Source organism: Lissotriton helveticus, chromosome 11, assembly GCF_964261635.1.
Source record: "Lissotriton helveticus chromosome 11, aLisHel1.1, whole genome shotgun sequence".
Lineage (NCBI taxonomy): Eukaryota > Metazoa > Chordata > Amphibia > Caudata > Salamandridae > Lissotriton > Lissotriton helveticus.
In genome coordinates, this window is record NC_136072.1 from 910988396 (window position 1) to 911002728 (window position 14333).

Here is a 14333-nt window from a genome sequence, read left to right on the forward strand (position 1 = left end):
TGCATGATTGATGGCAGGAGGCATCGCCACCCCTAAGACCAGGACTACTTGTTCCACAAGGCCATGCATGATCTGCATGTGCGACTTGATTCATTTTTATGCTCACCTGATATTTTGAGAGCCATTTCATCCATTGAACATTTCGCTCAAACCATCTCTAACAATAATCCTCTGTTGATGAAGCTAAAATGGGGTTCCTACCTGGCGCCTTCAGGCGGTGAGCCTTGAAGACCCCGCATTTCGTATAGGAGGGTATACAACATTATTTTGATGAGAATACTGGTTCGGCTTCCTCTTCACTTGTGGACTGGGAGGCCTTTAAGGTGGTTATTAGGGAACAGTGTTTGTCAGAGTCTGTGTGGTCTGAAAAACCCTGTTGCAAGATACTGTCTTCCATGAGTGGACCCTCTGAGATTTGGAGTGCCTCTGCCCAGAGCAAGAGTTACTGGATGCAAAGGAGAGAGTGGCGGAACATATGAAGCATCTCTTTGGTTTCAATCACAAAGCATATATGGTCAGGGCACACCCTGAAGGGGGATAGATCCGGTCCCTTGCTGGGTTAGTTGGTTAACCCCTCTAGCCACGGATCACCGATCCTGGAGTTTGTAACTCCGAACGATACCCGCCACTACACCCAGGGAGAGAGCAATCACTCTTTTGCAGACTTTTACTCTCGCTTATATGCGGCCCAGTAGGTCCCCCAGTACTCTGTCATAACTAGTTGACTGCCTTACCACCTGACGAGCTGTCTAGAGAGGTGGTAGATGCATTGGGGAAGAATATCACGGAGGAGGAGATCCAGGCTGAGGTTCAATGTGTATCCTGAGGTAAAGTTCCGTGGACCAATGTCCTCCTGGTGGAATTTTATGCTGCTTATCTTGATATTCCTGCTCCCCCCCACAAGTTGGCAGCTTTGCACCAACATGCATTGTCCATCAGAACATTGCCCCCCACTCGGCAGAAGACCCTTATTGTCCCCCTATTCAAGCCTGGTAAACCTGCCACAGATATCACCACCTATCTGCCCTTGTCAATGTTAAATGTGAACTATAAAAATCTTCTTCCCCTTATGTCTAGTTTACTTCACACAGTGGTGGCTGGTGCCATTTTAAAAGTGGTGAGGCTGAATGTTACTCTGGTGTCACTCCAAGAATGACAGAATGCAAATTATTATCGCCTCTCCCTGCGTAATTGAAATATGTGAGTTGACCGAAAAGGAAGCATACTGTATGCTTGCTTTTCGGTCAATTGGAACAAATAAAATCACTTACCTGATCGCCGCATCTCTCCAAAGTCTCTCCCAGGTCGTCCCTCCACTCAGGACGGAGGAAGGAAGCACCCAGGCTCCCCTGAACCAATCACAACGCTGCAGTGCAGTGCTGTGATTGGTCTGAGAGCTGCGATTCAGTGGTCAGACTGGGACGGGAACCTGGGCATGTTCTCCACCCATCCTGGGTGGTGAACATGCAAAGTTGCATGACGGTTTGGCCAGGCTAAGACGCCCGGCCAAACCATCATGCGCGCTTTAGAGTGCAGCAACCATTCCTCCTCCCTTGTCAAAGGAACCCGGCCCCACCCCACCCAAGCCTGGCGGATACTAAAAATAAAATCATAATAACTTGTGTTATCATTTTACTTTTGCTTTTATACTGCTCTGCGGGCAGTGGGGCAACCCTCCTCCACCTCAGCGGAGGAGCCACCACTGCCAACGCTGCTCATTAAAAAAAGAATATTCAATTGTCATTGAGGTGTATGAGAGCAGCATTGGGATTGGCTTGAGCAGGGCAAGCCAGCGCTTGAACAGAGACCAGAGACCTGCTGCCCATAGGCTCTTCAACGGTGCGATATCAGAGGCCTTTTAAAGTACACATGTCAGATTGGACTCACCTAAGCTTTTATCCAGTGTGACATGTGCACTTTAATTTATGCTGTCTTTGATCAAAGCTATGTTACGAGAGGAGGACCATACCTCCTACTGCTACACTACTAACAGTGCGGTGTGGGCTTCGCCGCATAACTTTTGCACAATGCACAGCGATGATCAGGCATTGAGTGGCATCTTCTAATTGGCAGGGCGACGTTCATTTGTCCGTATAGATGAGCTACCACTGAATTCACACTGACCAGTCCAGGTTTATGTCGGGCCAGTGTGCGGCTCTTTTAAACTCAAACGACTCCTGGTGATCTTGAGTGAGTCTCCACGGTTGTGAGAATGGTCTGGGTGCATGTTTGTTGACACCGAGAACGCTTTTGACAGCCTAGACTTGGTCTTTCCCTGTGCTGTCATGCTTCTGATGAGACTGGGGCCCCAGGTTGTTTCCTGGACCTTTTAATTATATGCTGATACTGTTGCCAGAATTCGCACTAGTAGCATGATCTCAGACCATTGTGTTGTGGGACATTACACCTATCAAGGATGTCTGCAATCCCCTTTGCTTTTTGCCATTGCAGTGGATCTATTGGCATGCAGGGCACACAGTGGCCTGTCATTTACTGGTATTTGGTCCAGCGGCGTGACTAATTTCATCTCCCTCTACGTGGACAACATGGTGCTCTACCTACATGACCTGCCCACAGACCATGGAAGGGGAGCCGATATCCTCACGGCCTTTGGGAAAGCTTCTGAGCTTTGGGTGAACTGGTTGAAAACAAGTCTGTTTTCAATTTGTGATAAGGAAGAGCCTCCGGACCTGGGTGGGTTGCGCTTGGAGCCAACGATTGTGCAATATCTAGGGGTACATATACACCGGACACTCCCTGATCTCTTAGAAGGTACTATTTAAAAAGCTGTGACTACCATTCATGCAAGTGTGGGGTTTTGGAAGACCTAGCCCCTCTCGGTAGTGGGTAGCATTGATGTGAATAAAACAGTCGCACTGCCCTTTCTTTTGTATTTATTTGTGGTGTTCCCACTGGTGCTATCTCATGCTATCTTTCAGCACCTCAAATCCATCCGTATTAACCTTATTTTGAACAAGGGGCTACGGTGAGTCTCTGTTAAATTGCAATGAGCGACGACAGACGGTGGGATGAATGCCCTTGACTTGTATTCATGTTATTTGGCGGTGCAGCTGCAGTGGTTTATGGGCTGGTTTCCGGGGAGGGAGGCCCCAGGATTATTGCTTTTGCTGGAGCGCTCCAGCTCGAGTCAGCTTTGGACCCTTATACTTACTCCGAGGCGGGCAGCCCTGATAGGTCACCATGACATCATGGTCCTCAGAGCATATAGGATGAGGGTTCTTAGTCGGGTGAGGATACGGTCCCCATACTCTCTGGATTTTCTGCTGGAGACACTGATAACGCAGTTGCTTGCGGTGGAGGAGAGGTGACTGTTGGACTGGGATTCAACAGGTCTGTATACAGTGGGTGCGTTTATATGTGAAGAAATATAAACCTCCTAAGGGGTTCACTAATACACCTGGTCATTTTAACCAACAAACAAGAGATTGGCACAGAAGCTGTAATATCAAGAAAACATATTTATTAACCTCAGATGAGGGAGACTACGTCACACTGTACCCTTGGGCCACCGTAGGAGGCATTCTAAGGAGTACAGAGAACAGGGGCCTTATATATGCATAGGTTACCTAGTCAGCATAAAACCAAGGGGAGGTCCTGGCACATAACAGCATGCTTACTGACTAACATGGCTATACAAAATGTGCTTGCTCAACAAAGTGAGAGGAGAGACATTTCTCCTTATATCAGCAAGAATAGCCTGACTGTTCTATACTAGGAGCAGGTGCATTCTATCAGATGGGCCTTTCTGAGCATGTGGAATACTCTGGAAGAGGGAGAAAGCACATGGCAAGCACATGGCTAACTAAGATGGCTGCCAAGTACTAAATGGCTTTCAGCTCATGCTAACAGCGATCCCTGCAATCTTTAACAGATAGTCCTTTTAGCTTGAGCTAATGACATTCCTATGATCTGGTAGGGACATAGAAAATATTTTGCATATTTATTCTCATAAATGTATCAATATCCTAATTCATTGCTAGGTGGGCATTTTTCATTCTAAACATTTTATTAAGCAGGTATATATAAGGTATGAGCAGGAGAACAAAGGAAATAAAGCATTGGGTCATAATTATCAGGAGAGAGTAATGACTATTATCACAAACTGAATTATCAATTTTTCCAGCCTAAGCAAAAAGCAAATCCTAGAACCATCTAGTCCAATTCTATGTAAAAAACATTTTCAGGGCTCCTATACATTTCAGTGACCATCCATTTCAATTTCAGAATAGCCATCAGCACATATCTAAAAAAATATTTTCAATAGACTTTTCCAGTGTTACTTTTATGAGGGCTAGAATATCAATCATTATACTTTTAGGGGGAGGGCAAAGTCGCATTTGTTAACTGCTCAGAAGAATTTTGCTCTCGCAAAAAGAAATTATACCTAATACAAATATTAAAGCAGGTAAACATATTATTACAAAAATAATCCTACCACCAAGGTGACAGGAGGACTACACAGGGTCATAGGAATTAGGACGAGGAGCTGCAAAGGGCTGCTCCTCTTCAAAAATGGGACGTCCAAAGGGGTACATTATTAACAAAAAAAGAAGAAGTCCTTGGGGAAATAGAAGCCGCTGTACAATCAGCCACAGGGGAGTCTTCTCCCTTTTTCTGTTTGAGCCTCACAGGCAGGCTCTTTTTGTTCCCACGGTGGAGCTGCACAACTCGCAAATCAGGAATCACAGCCCAGTTTAAGAAGGAAAAGAAGTCTTTCTTTCAGGATAGGGAAATCACCCCCCCAGGGCAAATGCCCTCAACTATCCTGTCCAGTGTTCCAGGCAGTGCACCAGTTTTCTTCACTTCAATCTAACAGGTACCAAATACACAGCACCTGTACCCTAAACTCAAGTCCTTCCCTAACTCCTGTATTGCTCTGTTGGCGCACTGCTCTTTTGTTGGGGCCACAAATGATATCCAGTGTGCCTAGGTATCTCTTGATCAACAAACAAAGGTGCAAACTTGCATTCACTTTGGGACCAGGATTCAAAGACCTGTTGCTAGGATCTCTGAAGCATCCTTGTTTCAAAATGGGTCACCTCAAGCGAAAGCCTCCTTGCTGTTCTGGTCGGTCTGTGACTCTCAGTTGGGCATCAAAAACTTGATCCACGATTTCTCCTTTCTGATTTGTGACCCCGTCTATCGCCCAAGACAATGGCAGGGGTACACACTTTACATCCCAGTGCATCCGCCTTCACTGAGGTCCTAGTTGCCAGCAACGCCTGTGCTGGTTACCTTCACCATGGCTTCAAGCTGGACTGGTGCTGTCTCCCCAGGCTGGATCTGATGTACGGGCCCCTGTGGCAAGGCAATGGAAGTAAGGCAGCAAAGATCTATTGGTGGACAGAACAAAAGATCTTTAGACAAGGCACAGAAATAATCTATCAACAGAGAGGATAGTCTCAGAATACTTCCTAGTCTTGGGACGCCCCATATATTAGCAAGGCATCCAAGAACCACTTAATCGATCAGAGAGTAAAAACCCTGGACCTATTACTCTATTTAAAGCAGCTAAGGAAGTCTGTGTTCATTTACTAAATTCTGAGGAAAAGAGAAAGATAATACAGACATACTCCAACTCCTTACATTTGTGTATTCCTATATTACTAATCTGAAGACCCTCAAGAAAAAAGGAAATGTTCTACACTTTTACTCATAGACTTTGCATTACTTGTACAGGACTGCAGACACTTCTAAAATGATTTCTCTTAATAAAAGCACCTACATTGCATGCTTAGGACCATGCTCTCGTGTTATAGGGGCAGCAGGAAAATCTAAAACTGCTAATTTAACTGGGATTCTTATTACATAAAGAACTAAAAAAAAAACTTCAACATAGTGGGTACATTTTCTCCAGCAGAACATGTGACAAGCAAAACTCTTATAGAACAATATTTTCTTCAAAAATGTTTGCTAAGGATCACATGGAGTCTTTCCTGCATTCTACTTTTCACGATGCAAACTATGCAACATCAGCTCTAATAAGAACTGTCAGCTTATTTACACAGACTAGCTAATAATAATGGTATTATCACCTGAGAATTTTAGAACAAAAACTACCCAGATCTAGTTCCCCTTAAAGGTCAAATAAGGGAACAGCAATCTAGACGACTCATCCTTTCATAATTTCATCAGATAGGATGGGCAGTAACATAAAATATTTATTTATTCATTTTATTAATGCTAACAATTTTTAAAACAGTATTACTGAATAGCCAATTAAATATCTCATGGCTATTTCACAGACAGCTTAGACAGGCTCAAAAGAGATTGAGAAAAAGAGAGAGAAAACATATTTGCCTACCCTTAATTTGTAGAGGAGCTAGCTTCCTTCCCCCATTTCGACAGTAGGAAAACCTGAAACAGGTTTCACTTCTGTCGGCACTATCTACTTCTATTTGTGTCAGCTGGGCACAAATACACTTGTAGGAGGTAAATAGCGCATGTAGCTAAACATTAATAACCAACCACTAATCCCTTAGCAAGTATACTAGTTGTAACATGAGGGTGAATGAATTCATACTAAATCCCATTGCCTTATTATCTCAGCCGTTGCACAGCAATCTTCAAACTAAAAGCATTAGTGCTATATACAGGGCAGAGCTATTCTCTTAATCAGAGCCCACATATACCATTATATTGCCTTCTGTTCATATGAGTGCACAAAAACTTGCTTTTGCCAAAAATAGTAAGCAAAACTTCTCCTACTCTCCCTGCACTGTCATCTCGTCTTTCAAAAAGTTTCAGAGGTCGAACTGTCAACGCAAACCTTGCTCTGAGCCCTGCTAGGCTGCTAAATGCAGAACTCGACCTTTAAACCTTACCAGCTGTCCTATTTTTGTGCAAGGCTTTCCATGCGGCTTTTCCAATTCAAAGCAACTATGAAGAATCACAGCTGAAAGGCAGTCCTGTTATTCCTGTTTTCCAGTAATTTAGAGGTACGCTTAATAACTTCTGCTGGTTTTTTATATTTAGTTTCATTTGTGTGCATTGTGCGGTGTGCTTTTCTAGCAGTATAAACGTCAGCTATTTGTGTTATACTTAAATGTGTGCATTTCTTGAAACCTAAGAGCAGTTTGAAAGCTGCTCTGAGTGGCAGAACTGCTTTTAAATAGTGAATTTTGCCCAATTTCAACTTTGGTGTTTGGGGCACTTAAAAATTAATAATCTACAATATTTTGGCATATTAGTCATCCCCAGAATGTCCTCTACATATCCCAGAGATGGGGATTCAGAAATGTATAAGGTACACCCTTATAAAAAATGTGTTTTGTACGCCTGGGTAAAGTGACATTTCACAATTTAGTTTCCCTCTATTGCAGTACAGCACTGCTTCAATTCAACTTTGATGCTAGGAGCTCACAGTATGATAATTAGGCAGTATAGAGATTAAAAAACGAATTTGTGCACTTATTGTTAATAACATTTTTTCTTCATATAATCAAAAAAAATGTTTTTAATAACACCAACCCTTTTGATGGTTCCACATATGAAAAGCAAGCTCCATTCCTTTCCTATCATATTTAAACACATTAATTTATAACCCTAAGCACAGAAGCCTTACTTGAAACATGAACATTCTGTGCCACTTTTTAAAGGACAGTTATTAATATTATCTAACATCAAAACCACGGATGTGCTTATGTAAAAAGGCATTAAGAGAGGAAAATCCTTACTTTCAATTTTTTCCTCTGTTATCCTAAGTAAAGAAACTGTTTTTTTGAAACTTTTAAGATTAGTCTGTAATGCAGGCTTTTATACCAGGTTTACACTGACTTAAAATCTAGTTGACTCAGCAGTTTCCTGGTGGCTTGCGGTCAGGAATAGACATGTGCTATTGACGCAGCTGTTGCTGTGACCAGTGGGCGTCAATTTCTCCTGCCTTTCAAGCTAGCACAAATCTATCGTTGTGTAATGTGTGTTTAGTTCAGCAACAACCAGCTCACTCAGATGATGTGAATGCCTTTTAATGTCTAATACAATGTATCTAAGAAAATGCTGTAACATTTTGTATTTTAGTCATAATTATTACAAAGTACACAATTTCTTTTTTTAGGCCTATTTTGTTCCGATTGAATGTGAATTCTAATTGTATCTTTAGCATTGTGGCAATTTGCATACATGTATAGTTTCTTACTCTGTCAATTTAATAGTAACATGCAGCTATTTAGCATATGTTATATAATTCATTTCTGGATTTTTTACTTAATATATAATTAATTAAATAACATTTTGCATAACAGAATGAAAAACACTTTGGTCATTCCAGACATTTACAGAAAGGGGTCATGCACTCAGAACACACAGTACAGCGTGCTTAAGGCTAGCCATTCTTACACAAAAAGCGCAATCACTATTTACTCACACAAGTACCACCGATGTTACACCACATAGACATTTAAACACACAATTAACCCACAAATCAACACTTAGGACAGAAACAAGAGACAGCCCTCAGACTGTACTTTAAACCAAACCATTTGTAAATACTAATTGTAAGTCATATTTACAAGAAAAGCTTCCCAAAAGGAGCCCAAAAGACTGCACAAAAAACAGCCCAAAGACTGTTCCATGTTCAAGAAGCCAAAATACACCAAATTCTCTAGTTTTGGCTCGCAGAACACTCAAAAAGTGCTCTGCATATCACTACTTATAAAAGTTTAAAGTGTACACATCAGGATCCTTTTTTATGTACATATTTAATTCCATGGGGTACGTAGTCATCAAGGAAGAAATACGTTTTTATACCTAAACCTATATAAATAGTCCCTCTAGGGGAGCCGGCTGATTCCATTCTAATTCCATTATGGTACCTCCAAGAAAGCAACACATTCTACAATGTGTGCTAAGAACAGGCATGCCAAAAATATTGCAGCATATGCAATATTATACGCAAAGTAGCCCTTAAGTTACGGTGTGCCGTTCAAATTTTATAATAAGTAGAGAAAAATCTCCTCATTACCTGTCTATATTAATTGCAATTCATATATATCCGAATTCCAAATATTGCCCAATTTCCATACAATTCCAAAACCAAAAAGTGTCGCAACAAACGACCTTACCAAGCACAAATCTCCAACCTCTCACTGTCAAGTTCTGAGTGACCTAACCGTAGTTTTTAGAATACTCACGCCAAAAGGGTTCCCAATCAGGAGCTGTAAACATTTGGAGGATCAAATCAGGGAGACCAGAGACATACTGGGCTGCAGAGACAGATGATCTCAGTACCTCCTTAGTAGAGTCCTGTCCTGTCCTCCTCAGTAGATTCCTGTCTCCTATCAAGACCACTCCCTTGGATAGCCGCTTCTCTGATGAGGTCCACGTTTTGGGCGCCATTTGAAGACATAAAAGTCTTCTAAGGGGTTCACTAATACACCTGGTCCTTTTAACCAACAAAGAATAGATTGGCACAGAAGCTGTAATATCAAGAAAACATGTTTATTAACCTCAGATGAGGGAGACTACGTCACACAGTACCCTCAGGCCACTGTAGGAGGCATTCTAAGGAGTACAGAGAACAGGGGCCTTATTTATGGATAGGTTACATAGTCAGCATAAAACCAAGGGGAGGTCCTGGTACATAACAGCATGCTTACTGACTAACATGGCTATACAAAATTTGCTTGCTCAACAATGTGGGAGGAGAGACATTTTTCCTTACATCAGTAAGAATAGCCTGACAGTTCTATACTAGGAGCAGGTGCATTCTATCAGCTAGGCCTTTCCGAGCATGTGCAATGCTCTGGAAGAGGGAGAAAGCACATGGCAAGCACATGGCTAACTAAGATGGTACCAAGTACAAAATGGCTTTCAGCTCATGCTAACAGCGATCCCTGCAATCTTTAACATATGCAGATGGTGTCTTGTGACCATTTGCTGACTTGTAAGTGAAGTTTGACATCCTGGGGGGCCACTTTCTGCTGAAGCTGTGTACACAGTCTGGAGAAGGAGTTGAGTGAAGCCTAGGCTCCTACATAGCTGCTCCTTCTTGTGTGACACCGTTAAAACTCGCCGTCTGGTCTCGGGATTGTATATCACATTGCTGGAGGATGTCTGTTCCCCCTTTGAGGGCTACGGGAGTGTTGGGAACAGACCTGGGGACCCCCTTGACAGAAGGTGACTGGGCTAAAATGTGGGAGATGGAACCTAAGATCTCCCCGAATGCCCGCTTCAGATTGATACATTTTTATGTTCTTTTACTGGGCATATCTCACGCCCCTGAAACATAGGGGCCTTTTATCATGGCGGGCGGATCTCCACTGCCCGACCGGCGGTGGCAATCTACACGCCAAATCTCACTGCCGGACGGCCATTTACCCCCCGCCACATTAGCATGGCAGGGGGTACCGCGGTGGACGGAAAGTCCACCCGCAGGCAATCGTCACGATTGCCTGCCGGGCAGAAAAGGCCCATGATGTGGTAGTGGTGCCTTGCAGGCACCGCCATCCATATTACGATGTGTGCGGTAGAATGCCTTTCCATGGCAGAGACTCCGCCATGGAAAGGCATGCAGAGTTTACTTTGGGTGCCCATTGTGGGCCCCCGAGGAGGTTGGGGGGCAGCACTTGGGGGTACCTATGGTACCCACCTACATTGGCATACACAAGGTGGCAGGCACCGCACGGTGCCTGTCACGTTGTGCATGCCAATGCTCAACCTGCACATTCAACATTGAATATGTGGGATGCGACCTCCAGGGTGGCGGTCGCATCCTAATGGGCATTGCGGGACCGCCCCACCTCTGGTGGTCAGTCCCGTTTACCGGTACGGTGCTGGCGGACGAAGTCCGCCCGCTATCGTAATGGGCCCCTTAGTGTTTATTTACCACCGACCCCACGCTATCATGTTGCTTCCGATGACCTCCTTCACATGCTCTTGAGATGCCCTCAACTGACCTTTAGCCTCTATCCTCGCCCTGCTAAATATACGGTCACTAACTGGTTCATTGATCTAGCCTTGGTACTGGCAAAGCGTGGAATTACTAAGCTCTGGAAACATGCTGAAGGCCCCTGCTTGCAGGCTGGAGGGTAGATGCATGGTGATGGGCAGCATGGGAAGGGATTGCTTTGCTCCGTGAAGCGCATCAGGATAGGAAACCCATTGAGCTTGCGAAAGCCTGGGACGCCATCTTGGCTGACTTTCAGGGGGATGAGAGCTTGGATGATGTTGCTGATGGTGTCATGTATATGCCCCTATTGATTCCCTGCTATGATGCTACCTGAGTTTTGCACTTGGGCTATAGCATCCCTCCACTGCGATTGACCACTGATAATGGTGCAGGATTTGCATGGCATTGTGGGGGGTTGCTCTCCTGTTCCATTGCTCTTTATACACTTCCAGGGCAGTGCGGAGGCCGTGAGTGTGGGTAGGACTATATGATTGTTTTGTTTGTTTGTTGTTTGTGGCACTTTCATAGACCTCACTTTGACAATTATTATGGGACCCCCTTTCATCCTGACCTGGGATATTCCCAACAAATATTGCACTATTGATGGTCCCTATTGTACTATGGCTTATTGCTTTTATTGTATGATCACCAATGCTGCTGTTTTATGTTTATATTAATAACAGTCTGTTTTAAAAAAAATGTTTCTTTGCACATGTTTTACTAGATAAGTGCCAGCCAGAATGATGGAATTTATGACCACCCACTTGCCGACCATCACTTGTGCCTGCCACGCAACGACTGGAGCATTGTACCAAGCCACTGCGAAGCTTTGGAACTCCTGCCTGCCCATCTCCAGTCCATTTCTACTCAATGTGCCTTTTAGATGACCTTGAAGATATGTCTTACCATCTCTTAGGTTAACTATTATTTTTGTTGCAGTCTTCAATCAGTCAGTCAACCAAAACACAGGAGTACCTTTTGAAAGTGCTTAATTTGTGCTGACGGCCATCTGCACTCATGTTTGGAGTCTATGACTTACCGTAAGCGAGAGAAAGTAGAAAAATAAGAATCAATGGAGAGAGATAAATATAGGAAAACAATAATAATAGGGCTAACTGAGTTGATAAAAGAAACAGCAAAAGTGGGATAAATATACACAAAGTATAGGGTGGAGGAAGAGATGGACATGACATGGGATCAGGACTTTTTTTCCTTTTTAAAAATTAAGCCCTGCAGGTCGCTGTTGTACTGTAGAACTTAGCTTCATTCACTTTTCGCCCTGACTGCAGGAGTCTCGCAATAAACCTCTTAAGCACGTCACTCACCGAGTGACGTGCCTAAGACACTTATTGTGAGACTCCAGCTGTGTTAGTTAAGTTGCCAAAGTAGTTGCCAAGAGAAAGAAGAGAAGTGTGTCAATCAGTAAGTGTGAAACAATATGGGATCCAAGGTTGATTGGTTTTTGAACTTTGGATCTAAAATTTCAGCCACATGAGGTGATGCAGTGATGGTGGAATCTACCTTATAGGGAAGAGATATCATGGTTACGCAGAAGAAGGTTTTATTCTAGTTGGGCTTGCCACAAGACATTAAAACAGGATCAACAAAAACACCTGACAGCGGAACCTTCTGGTTACCAGCACCTAACCTGTTTTTACACTCTTAAAGTAATGTCCCTTCTGTATTGTGTGAGAGCTGTGTGCACACTGATTAGTACCCACCGTCACAGTACTTGTTCCCAACCGGAACTTAACAATTCAAAACACAAGCCAAGGTGCACCACTCAAAGAGTACAGAAAAAGAAAAAAGAAAAAACTGAAGAACTCTTTTTTCTGGATATGGACGCTATAGTTGCCTTTTTTATAAAGCTTTTTTGAGTGGTGCACCTTGGCTTTTGTTTTGAATTAAAGATCGGTTTGCAATTTAATGTACCCTCACTTGTTGTGCTGGGTGAATCAAACTATTGGACATAGGTCCTGAAGAAGGTGGTCAAGCAAATTGTGCACTCACCGAAACGTATGTTGACCAAGGTTGTGTGGAGGCCCCGGAGCAAGACACAGCAAAGGAAGACTAAAAGAAGTGGCCTCTTTGCTGAGCTATTTAGGATTATTCTGGGGTTATGAGAAATGTATGCTAGGAGTACATGTCAGTGTATTGTGTGGGTGTGATTGAGTAATAGTACATTACAAGTTGGGTGCAGAGTAGTTTTATGAATTAATGTATTTTTTATCTTGTTGTGATGTCGTTTTTTTGGTCATTTATGTGTTATTGTATGTAATTCTTCTAACAGGACAAAGAAGTGCAAGGTGGATTTTTTTATATAAAGAATTAGGAAAAGTGTGATGTAATTGAGGTACAAAAATATGAAATGTACGTGATCACAAGCAGTTTATAAAGAGTAACTATCAGAATGAAGATCTTGGGTCAGTAACTATTGGATTAATTCCTTTAATACATCTATATAGATCTAGCTGTAATATTCCCTTGAGCCTTGTTTGTTTGTGAGGAGGAGGAGGAGGACCCTGAAAGACTTACTCTCTGCCGTGAGGGGAACGGCTCGCTGTTGTACTGGGTCCCGCACTCATCATCATCAAATAACTTTATTCGTTTATTCATAGTAACAACCATAAAAGTGCATTTCATAAACATACATTAACACATAAAATCCAAACATTGTTAAAAGCAACATCTAGTATAAAGGCACAAGCAGTATAGACATTAAAAAATATAAGTTATATTAATTAAAAATATATCTAGCAACAGCACAATTACCCCTCCATATTTTCCTGAATTTAAGTGCTAATTTTAAAAAGCTGCCTACAAATAAAGTGCAATCACAGCTTAAAAGTTGAAGGTAGTAAAGTGCTGGTCTGATTTGTGCAAAATTCAGCTGTTTGAGGCATGGTTTTAGATATAGCCTCCGTGGTACAGTGTAAAAGGGGCAGATGAAAAGAAAGTGTGCCAGGTCTTGCGGAGACTTTTCGTCGCAGCCGCAAGCTGGCAGCACTTGGCCACGATGGGCCCCCCTAGGTACGGCTAATAAAAGATGGAATATATCTAGGCGAAACCTTGTCGACAAAAAGCGATCATAACCTGACAAGGGCCATGACAGGTACGGTTCCATGCGCAAAGATGTTTTTAATAGCACATGTTTCCGTACACTGTCTTTCATTAGTTCGCCCTCCTCCCGGGCTAGATACCTAGATGTAGTAAAGGTCTTTTTCACAAAGATAACATCAGATTTAGTTATAGACGTTGGGGTTACAAAAAGATCGGGGCACCCTAATTCAGAGAAACAGTTGCTGATGTATTTAATCCAAGGGACTTGTTATCCCATGTTAAAGCTTCTTGCAAGATTTGTTGTGTAAGGGGTATATCAGTATTTAGCCAACAGTTTAGCCAACAAAGTAAAGGGTTTACGGCT